This window comes from Ictidomys tridecemlineatus, chromosome 4, assembly GCF_052094955.1.
Source record: "Ictidomys tridecemlineatus isolate mIctTri1 chromosome 4, mIctTri1.hap1, whole genome shotgun sequence".
Classification (NCBI taxonomy): Eukaryota; Metazoa; Chordata; class Mammalia; order Rodentia; family Sciuridae; genus Ictidomys; species Ictidomys tridecemlineatus.
This window is the reverse complement of record NC_135480.1, coordinates 48,994,116-49,004,166: the sequence shown is the minus strand read 5'-3', so window position 1 is coordinate 49,004,166 and position 10,051 is coordinate 48,994,116. Positions and strand designations below refer to the sequence as shown.

Here is a 10,051-nt window from a genome sequence, read left to right as displayed (position 1 = left end):
ACCCATTCAAGAAAGAACACCTTTTGAAAACCATCTGAAAGAGCAATTAATACTGGTTAACCAATTAATGACTGGTTTTATATTTTTAAAAAATCCTGCTTTTGTAAACCCAGATGTCAACTTAGGCTTAAGCAGCAAACCATTTATATACATATACACACTTTCAGCTGGGTCAGCTACTAAGAGATAGCTGATTCTTTTTCTAATTTCCCCTTAAATATTAGAGATCTTCCAGAGGAGATGTCTATTCCCTGGCACCATGTTGTGTTCACTTGTTTCTGGCTCTGATTCCCCCAACATCCTGTAGTAAATCTGTCTCCAGATTTTCCTACGGTCAAACCCCTTAGTTTCTCTAGCTGAAGAATTCTCCAGGGTATGTAGAAATCTGTCTCCAGATTTTCCTACGGTCAAACCCCTTAGTTTCTCTAGCTGAAGAATTCTCCAGGGTATTTTCCTTATCTTGCTTATAAAACTGTCTGTTGAATCTTTCTAAACTGGGTCCTTTCCCTTTCTTGTGTCTCCTTCTTTTGCTCTTCTGTCTTTATTTTCTCTTCTGATTCTCCTTTCACTCTTTGCAGCTTGGAAAGCTGTCTCTCTCCAGGTGGTCAAGGACATTCATGAAGGACCATATACAATGGGGTGGAGGGAAATGAGCTAGAGAAGCAATCATAAGGCAGAAAGGCAGAAAGAAGTTGAGTCCAGTGGTCACATGATGCCAGAGAGAGGAGAAAATAGGAGCTCCCTTCCTAATGGCACCTTAGTTCCAGTCCTTCATGAGGACTTGCTGTGCTTCTTACTGTAGGGTTTCACAAGATCCCCCTTGTCCCTTCACCAGGCATCTCCTGCTTTGGGCTTAAGCTAATTAAAGAGGTTTCTATTTCTTGCAGGCCCTGAGTGTGAGATGCCATGAGATCCCTGAGGCAAGGTCCTGGGTATTCTTTTCGCTACGTAAGACCCCAATAGGTTGGAGATGCTATTTTTTAATAATATCACCTGTAAAATGATGACTCCTTAATCTATACAATATCTGTTAAATATCATGTTTCTTTGTTTGCCAAACTAATTGTGAAAGAAGTAATTTAGCAAAGTAGCCAAGTGTGAACTTTGGGATCAGATTGTCCAAGGCGCCTGGGATCTCAGGACTTCTCTGTGCATCTGTAATAATAGAAGTGCCTGTGAATAACAGAAGTGCCTGCATGTATGGGGCTTGAGAATGAATGAGGTAATGCATATAAAATTCTTAGGATAGTACTTGACACACTGTGAAACTACAACAAATTTTGTTATTTGTAACAACACAATTCTACTTGGTTTTCCATAAATCTTTAACATGTTCACCTCAGGATTCCCCAACTTCCATGTAAAAAGAGGAAGTTATGACTTCATAACTTCCTTGTCCTGTCATTGGCTTCTCCATTCAATCCATCAGACAAGGAATTTGACCTTTGGTGTTGAACTTCAGACCTATGCTTACTCACTGAAATCAGCAATTCCCAAAGCCAATTGCATCTCAGATCCCAAAGATATTGAATCAGAATCTTCCATATTGGAGCTCAATGCTTTATATTTAAAAACAAAACAAAACTTCCCAGGTGATTCTATGGGATCTGGCCCTTGCATCAGGGGCCACTGCAGATTATACTACTTTACCCCTCGATATCCCTATAAAATGGGAACAATGAGTCAGTAAGTATCTATTTCATAGAATTGTTCGAAGTGATACCTAATATGTATTGAACCTTTACTGTATGCCATGTGGGCTGGAGATATAGCTCAGTTGGTAGAGCGCTTGCCTCACATTCACATGGCCCTGGGTTCAATCCCCAGCACCACCAAAATAATAATAATAATAACAACAACAACAACAAAATAACAATAATAACAACTGTATGCCAGGCACTGTACTCAGGGCTTTCCATGTATTTCTCAGTAAACTCTCACAATAAGTCTCTAAAGTACATATGTGGTTATTCTCATTTTACAGATGCAGAAACTAGGGTACAAAGATGTTAAACAATTTAATAAAGGTGACCCAGCTAGCAAGTATAGACAGTGATCATATGAACTGCAAGGGTTAATGTAATGATTATGTTAAATGTATTTAAGGCATTTGCTACATGGTAGATGCTCAATAAACATTTTATTTTCCTTTCCTTGTATTCATATGATTCTATTCATGCCCAGTGAATTTTAGATTGAGAACCATACTTTAAAAATGCTCTAGAATTGACTATTTAGTATTCTGGAAAGTAAAACAAAAAAGAGGGGCTTAGGTACCTAGAAAATGGAGGTGTTTGGGATCTCCAATAGAGAGAAATACTAAAGAACAACATAATTACAAATGGAAGAACAGGTACATATGAAAAGAAAGACAGTTTGCTACTAAGGGTAGGAAAAGACAGGGTAATAAACATTAAAAGGGAAAAAAACAATATATAAGAATCACCTTCTCAGAAGAACAGAATCCTAACGATAACTTTCCTAGCCTTCCCTCCTCAATTTGACCATCAAATTCATGCTTGGACAATTTTTTTTATGGAAAGAATTTCAATTTATCAAGCCAGAAGGGGCTCTAGTTGTTAGAAAATTCTTCATATTGATTCTTCTAGAGTTTCCACTTGCAGGTACCCCTTCCATTCCTTAAGGCCCCAAAGGAGAATAAGTCTAATTTGTCTTCTATTTGACAGCTCTCCAAATATATGAACACAGGTACCTTGTATCCCCTGAAGCTAAATCTTCTGCTTCCTTTAATCTTTCCTCATATGACATAGTTTCTAGTCTTTTTACATCCTGGTCCCTCTCCTGGTGCATGTAGATAGTTTTTCTTTGCCAAGTATTAATTGCAGATAATAGTCCATGTGGGTCTTAACCAACACCAGGCAGTACAATCACACCCATCTTGCTTTATATTAGATTTGTATTGATGCAGCCTGAGACAGTGTTCTTTTATTTGGCAGCCACAATTCACTGGGGTTTCAGATTGAGTTGTTTATCACTTAAGACCCTTATCTTGCTCTTAAATGCATCTGTTAAGACACCTCTGAGCTGGGCATGTAAAGGGGCCTGAAATCCCAACTACTCAGGAGGTTGAGGCAGCAGGACCATAAGTTCAAATCTGGCCTGGCCAAAGTAGCAAGACCACATCTCAAAAACAAAAGCAAAAATAAAACAAAACAAAACAAACAAGCCCTGTCTCTGTCCCTATCCTGCCTTTGAGCAGTTGATTTCCCAGAGTGTAGAACACCATATTTATCCCTGTTAGAGGCATATTGGATTTAGCTAATATTATATAATGGCATCTTTTCCCTTCTGGCTTTGTATCTTCTGGAAATGTGATGCAAGTCTCCTGGGTTTTCATTCAGGACACTGCTAAAATTCCTGAGGTCCAGACCTTGGAGAGTTCTGCCATCCTGATGTGAAATAGAGGCTTCATAATAATAATAATTTAAAAAATCTGGTTTGAATCATCACTCTGCCACTGACAGAGGTCAGCTAGTTAAACTCTGAGTTTCCATTTTATCATCTGTAAAATGGAATAATAATAGCTTCCTCACAAACTGGTTAGGAAGATTCAGAGAAAAATGCCAGGAAAGCACTTGGCACAGGGCCTGGCACATAGTAAATGCTGCCCAAAGGTTGGTTCTCTCCACTCTTTCTTCTGATCAACAGTAACTCATTAATCAGAATCTTTAGGTTATGGTTATTTAGCTAGTTACTTACTAGTCCAATTAATTATACCAGCATCCAGCCCATAGTTGTTTTTTTTTCTAAATCTTGTCCATAATGTATTTTCAAGTGCTTTGCTCAAGTCTCACTTACATACAGTGTCTATGATATGGGGGCAGAGACAAAGTAAACAGCAGTAAGATTACACCTACATGTAAATTTAGGAAAAATAGAAAGCTACCAGTGAAGTTGGTTGACCTTGAAAATAGTCTGCATTTAGTCTACAAGCAGGCAATAGATAAACATTGCGTGCCTGGCAATGAGCTGGGGATGGGCAATGGTTTTGCAACGATTTAAACTCAGTGTCGAGATTCCAGGAACTCATGAGTCTAGAATTCTAGAGTCACAGAGGCTAGTCCGGGTCACAGAATTGGGCTAAATGATTTAATCCCATTTGTTCGTGTTTTTCAGCCAACAATCATTCATGGAGTACTTGCTAGGTGTCGCCCCGCCTTCATCCCATTAGATGCTCAAAGGGAAGGGTCACGGATAAAAGAAGCCAATTGTTTTCAGGTAGTTTTAACATTTAGAGGGGTGGGGAGTTCTTTGTGCAAGAAGTCCTCTGCTAAGTGTTTGAGATACAAAAATAAGACAGATTCTCCGTGCTCTCAGCACTCAAGTCACATGTTGTCATGGAATTTTTTATTTTCTGTAACTCTCCTTCTGTCTAGTTCCTTAGATCTTGTTTTTGTTTTTCCTTTTCTTTTCAGTAGAGATCGCGGTCGCCGGGATGGTGTCTGCCACACAGTAAACACACAGTAGATCAGAACCTTGCTACTGGAAAGAACTGTAAAGGAATCCTTCTGCGCTTGAGTTTTCTCTTTTGAACAACGACAATGACAGCTCCGCGGGACGCCTGGAGGTCAAGAATAACGGAGGGAACGAGAGAACACTTGCAGCTCTGGGGTGGAAAAGCTTCCTAGAAAAACTAAGTATTCGATCTCTCTTTTGGACTTTGGCGAACCAGCGGTTTTTAGGACAAGTCTGACACTCTGTGTTCCTAAAATTTGGTTTCCTAGATGGAGTAGGAGCGAGGGAAGTGAGGAAAGGCTACGTTTGGGCAGGGTGTTCCGAGTAAAGAGCGCGAAGGAGAAGAGGTCAAATCCGGGAGTCGGATGCCAACCAAAGACCCAGTGAAGAGGGACGCGCCGGGCGAATGCGAGAGCGAAGCGTCCGCACCCGCAGCGGCCCCGGCCAGTGGGAGACCTGAAGGAAAAGGGAGAGGGCAGGGGCGAAGAAATCGAGAGAGAGTGTGTTGATTGGTCCCCTCTTCGGGGCGTGCGCTCTTGTGCGCCAAATGATTGGTGGCGGGAAAGTAGCAGGTAAACCGGCTCCCTGCCGCCCTACCATTGGTCAGCGGTCTCTAGAGCCGCCACGCAACTGGCCCGTGGGCCGCAGAGCCGCGCACGGATTGGCCAGAAACGGCCTCCGAGACCAGCTCCCTTCGCGCATCCGGATTGGCTGGCGGGAAGAGGCAGGTATCCGGGCTCCGCGGCTCCCCCATTGGTGGGCGGGGAAGGGGGGTTGGGCAAAGCGATTGGTGGGCGGGGGGCCGGGCCTGGGCCGGCGGGGAGCGGATTGGTCGGAAAGTAGGTTAGTGGTGCGACATTTAGGGAAGGCAGAAAGTAGGTCAGGGACGGAGGTGCCTGTTTACCCGCGCCGGACTCACCGCCGCCGCCGCCGCGGGATCCGAGTGCGGGCGCGGGCGCGGGCGCTCCGGGCGAGCCACGGTGAGTGTCGGGCCGCCTGAGGCTAGCGGCGCGGCCGGGGCACCCCGTCGGAGGCCGTTAGCACCCTGGCAGGCGCGGCGCCCCCGCCGCCGCCCGGGGCGCAGCCCGGCCGCCGGGGAACCCTGCCCGACGTGCCCGCTGCCGGCCTTAAAGGGCCCGTACTCGCTCCCTGCCCCCACCCAAGCCGCGAGGAGGCTGCGCCCCTTAAAGGCGCCGCGCCCGCCCGCCCCCATCCTCCTAGCAGGGGCCGGCGCTGCCGGCCAGGGCGGGCAGAGGTGCCGCAGGCGCCCTAAAAGGCACGAGGAAAGTGTCCACGGGAGTACCCACCTTCCCTTCGCGGACATCGCTACCTGGCGGGAGGAGGGAGCAGCCAGCTGCCACTTAAAGAGATAGCTCTGCCCTTTGGGAGTAATGATCCGGCCGAGGGCGAGTCCTAGGATGTATAGTCGGGAGCAGCAGGGACCCCCGAGGGAACCATTTTTGGCGGCTGTCTCCCGAGAGCGTTGGGGGAACGATGCCTTGCCTGCCCTTCCTCCCCTTCTTCACTTCCCTTTCGGGAGCCCGCGAGGCTGGGTGGGGGCGGGGAGGGCGTCTCCGTCGGAATGGGGAGTCCGAGTCTGCCCGCCCCTTCGGCCCTGTAACTGGGGCTGCTGCTGCACCCGGGAATCCCCGACCCGGCGTGGAGCCGACCCCAGCCTGGGAACTTTCGCCTGGCGAGCTCCGACCAGGTCCTAGGCGTCCCGGGAAGATCCCCCCGTGGGTCGACAAGGGCTACCCGACGGCGTGGGGATGTCGCCCGGCGCTCAGGTGTGGCCTGAGCTCTGGAGCTCTGGAGCCCCGCGGAGGACGCCGCGAGACTGGCTTCTGTTCGGGGGTTTGACAGATGTCGGGGAAGAAAAAGATTTCCGCTAGCGATTGCTCGGCGTTGACTGTCAAGAGAGCTCAGGTTTGCCCGGAGGAAGAAGTGAAAGGTAGAAATTAACGCCGACCTTGTGGGGCGCGTGTCAGCCACCCCGAGGGGTCGCGAGAGCAGGGAGAGCACAGGTGCTAGATGATGGGCGCAGGAAAAGGAAGGGCTGCACTGGACACTGTTGTCAAATTTGTGCTGGCCGGTGGGAGACCCGCTGAACCTCCCGCCACCCCAAGCCTTATTCCTATTTTCCTCCCGCCTTGGTCCTTTTGCGGTCACCTATCCTTGTTTGGGCACTTTAGTGCTTGCGGTCTCTTCCTGTCTTTACATCGCTGCTCAGCAAGAAATTATTAGCCAAGTTTTCTCACTCAGCTTCCAGAAATCAGATTCAGTATTTATGGAGAACTTTTTTTTTTTTTTTGACAGTATTTCCAGGATCTTCGTTTGTTTTGTCGTTGTTGTTTAATCCATAAAAGCTATCTATTAGATGAATATCATTTCCGCAACATTTGCTTGTCATTTATCCTTTTGACATGTGCTTTTCCCCCATTAATCTATTTTTATATAACAACTATTATTTTAATTCTTCAGGTCTCATTGATATCAAGATCTGTCAATTTGGGTTGGTGGAGTTTTTAATTAATGTACCCGTTGAATCATGAGCTTAAAATAATCATTGCTTCTCCTGAGCAGTTTTGAATAATCGTATGCTCTCCATGCTTGCAAGACTTAAAAAAAAAATCAGTGCTTTTAAATTTGATTTCCATATAATGAAATTCCAAAATATTTTTTGACAGTATTTAAATATTAACATACCAAATATAATCATCAGGTTAAGCATTATTGCTGAGATCACTTTATTGATCATTTTTAAAGCAATTTGTTGAGCATATTTAGAAGACTTGGAAATTTCCTAGGCAGGATTTGAAAATGGATTTGTAGAGGTATTTTGATTTTGATTGTAGACCTAGACGGAGAATAGTAAGAATATTAAAATGGTACTTAAATTTGTATCTTATTCCAAACCCTACAATTTAAAGAGAGAGCAAATGTGGTGGAAACACTAACCTGGAAGTTAGGAGCTTCTAGCCCAGATTGGGGCTCTTTGGGCTGTGCCTCTTGGGACAAGTTACTAAATCTTTCTGGGTTCTTTTTGCCTCAGATGGAAAGTAAGACAATTGATCTAGGTTATGTCAAAGGTTCCTTCTGCTCTAAAGTCCTGTGAGTCTTTAAATATTTAATACATTTGAATTCAGGTTGATATTTACCTCCTGGAATCTCCATAACATATGAGCTGAAATCCTATTTTCATAGGAAAGCTAAGCAAATCAACAGAGGGTGTTTTAAAGGATCCATTTCAAATGGTTTATAAAATGAGGACTACTGAAGAGCTTGCTATTTGCAGGAGAGAATTGCAATGCCACAGGTCAGGAAAAGGTAGTGGACATGTCAGATTTATCCATTTATACCAACAATCTTAATAGAATATATATACTAAAAGATGGACAAGCACTACTGAAAGAGTTGGTATATTAACAAAACTACATAAAGAATATGTAAAAAAAACTAAACTAAATATTTAATCTCTCTCTTTAGTATAAAGGTTGCCTTCATCTATGATCTTTATCTACTTGTAATTAAATCAACTCTCACTGTGTAGAAGAATGTCAACATTAAAGAAAGAGTTTCTGCCCCTTACAATGTTACAATTACAGACAATAATTTTAGTTAGTACTATGCCAGTTACACTAGGCACTTGCAGGGAAATAAAGTTCTTTGTAGACCTTGAGGTTTAGTTAGGAGCTCAGGGATATAAGCATGTTATCCTTTTCCACATCTTTCTTCCTTGTTACTTTTTCATAAGACTCCGACTTACCCCAAATATCCACCCTGTCTTTTCTTCTCTATCTCACAAAACAAGACCTATTCCGACTTAAGCTCCTCATTTTCTTTTTCTTCATATTAAAAAAAAATCCTTTTCCTGTTGTCTTTTCCTTCCTGTTCAAAATATCCTTTCCCTGTTGTCCCCTTCTTTCCTTCCAGTGCAGAGAAAGCAAGTGGATCCCTCCTCTGTTTCCTCTGATTGAGCCCTCAAAATGGACAGGAGCCTAAGACCTGGGACTTGGGTTCAAGCTGTGTGGCCTTGGACAAGTGCTTGATTTCTCTGACCTTAGCCTCCTCTTCTGTAGTGTAATGACAGTGCCTGCCTCTTGGAGTCTATATAAGGATCAAGGGAAATGTGCCTGTAAAATGTCTAGCAAACAGGAAGCTTTTCTTTGGTGCCAGCTACCAATCTCTCCCATCTCTGCCAGGGTCATGTCACTAGAATCATTTAGGCTATTTGTCCTCAGCCTCCCCACCAAGAGAAACCTTTGTCTTTTTTTAAAAAAGAAAGAGAGAGAGAAAGAGAGAAAATTTTTAATATTTATTTCTTAGTTTTTGGTGAACCGAACCCGGGCCACACGCATGCTACCGCTTGAGCCACATCCCCAGCCCGAAACCTTTGTCTTGATATAGAACATGAAGTACAGAAGAGGAAGATGCATACCTGCTATGAGGTTGTTGTACACCAAGCAATTTACATATATCTATACTTGGTCACCTGAGTCTCTGTCTCCCTTTCTACCAGTCTCTCACAGAACGGTGGTTATTACCTCCTCCACTGTCATCTCCTGCCCTATGGCTTCTCTCCCTACCACCCTTCTTTATTTCTTCCCAAAGTTTCCTCCAAGCCAGGTGCAATGATGCACACCTGTAATACTAGCTACTCACAAGGCTCAAGCAGGAGAATTGCAAGGGCTAGGATATAGCTCTGTAGTAGAATACCCCTGAGTTCATTCTCTGCTACTGAAAAAAAATAATTCCTCCAAAAACTTTAAACCTCCAATTCCAGGGGCCTTATCTCACTCTTAAATGATTGTTCTTGGCCCCTTTGCAGCTTTTATTTCACCTGTCTTTACCCCTTCTGAAGACCCCTCCTCATTTCCACCTTGGGTCGTGCTGCTTTCTTGAATCTCTTCCTGCACACACTGAAGGTAGGTATCTGTCCTAGCCTCTGCTATTCATACCGCCCTTCTCTTCCTATGGCTCTTCTCTAGTTCTGCCCTATCCCTCTGGCTTTAGCTGCTAGACATTATTGGCTCATAGCTAGTCTTTATGGCCTTGAAGTTGCAGGTTTGTAGACTATTTGCAAGCACTTTCCTCCAGAATCCTTATAACACTATATCCCTCCACCCGCAAAGTTGTCTTTTGAGGTAGTTTGGATGGCTTATTTTGAACACAGGTGCCAGAATTCATACCCCAACTCTTCCTTTCTTGTTTTATGATCTGTGTCATGTTGCTTTTATTCGGTATGTCTCGGTGTCCTATAAAATTGGGATCAGTCTCCACCTCTAAGAATTGTGGTATAGATTGAATGAATTCAAATACTGGAAAAGCATGTCAAGTTATTCACGACACACAGCAAATGCTCAGTGGGTGTTGGCTTTCAGTATTGCTGCTCGTCATTGCTTTGCCCAGCCTCCTTGACCAGGTGTGTAGGGTTCTCCATATCCAGCTCACCTGTCTGCCAGACTTTGCTGTGTCCAGACAAGCTGGAGGTCTATTAATCCCCTGCACCAGCCCTTGGCCCAGGTCTTCCTCACCTCCCCCAGTCTTCCCATGCCCAAATCTTCTTCTGCTTTCA

The 10,051-nt window shown here is 44.5% G+C and overlaps 1 protein-coding gene and 1 long non-coding RNA gene across 16 annotated transcripts in view; one reads left to right on the top strand and one right to left on the bottom strand.

The window, feature by feature from the left end:
- Window positions 1–4,093: 4,093 nt before the first annotated feature.
- On the bottom strand, window positions 4,094–5,591 carry LOC144377089 (uncharacterized). The gene is made up of 2 exons (XR_013437746.1): window positions 5,396–5,591; window positions 4,094–4,582 (listed from the first exon to the last, which is right to left on the bottom strand). It is a non-coding gene; the product is annotated as an uncharacterized LOC144377089 (long non-coding RNA).
- Window positions 5,301–10,051, top strand: part of Bmal1 (basic helix-loop-helix ARNT like 1) — a 98,819-nt gene continuing 94,068 nt past the window's right edge. For all 15 annotated transcript variants that reach the window (XM_078046458.1, XM_078046457.1, XM_078046455.1 and 12 more), the window contains exon 1: window positions 5,301–5,456. The gene's annotated coding sequence lies outside the window, so the exon portion shown is untranslated. The remainder of the gene's footprint in view (window positions 5,457–10,051) is intronic.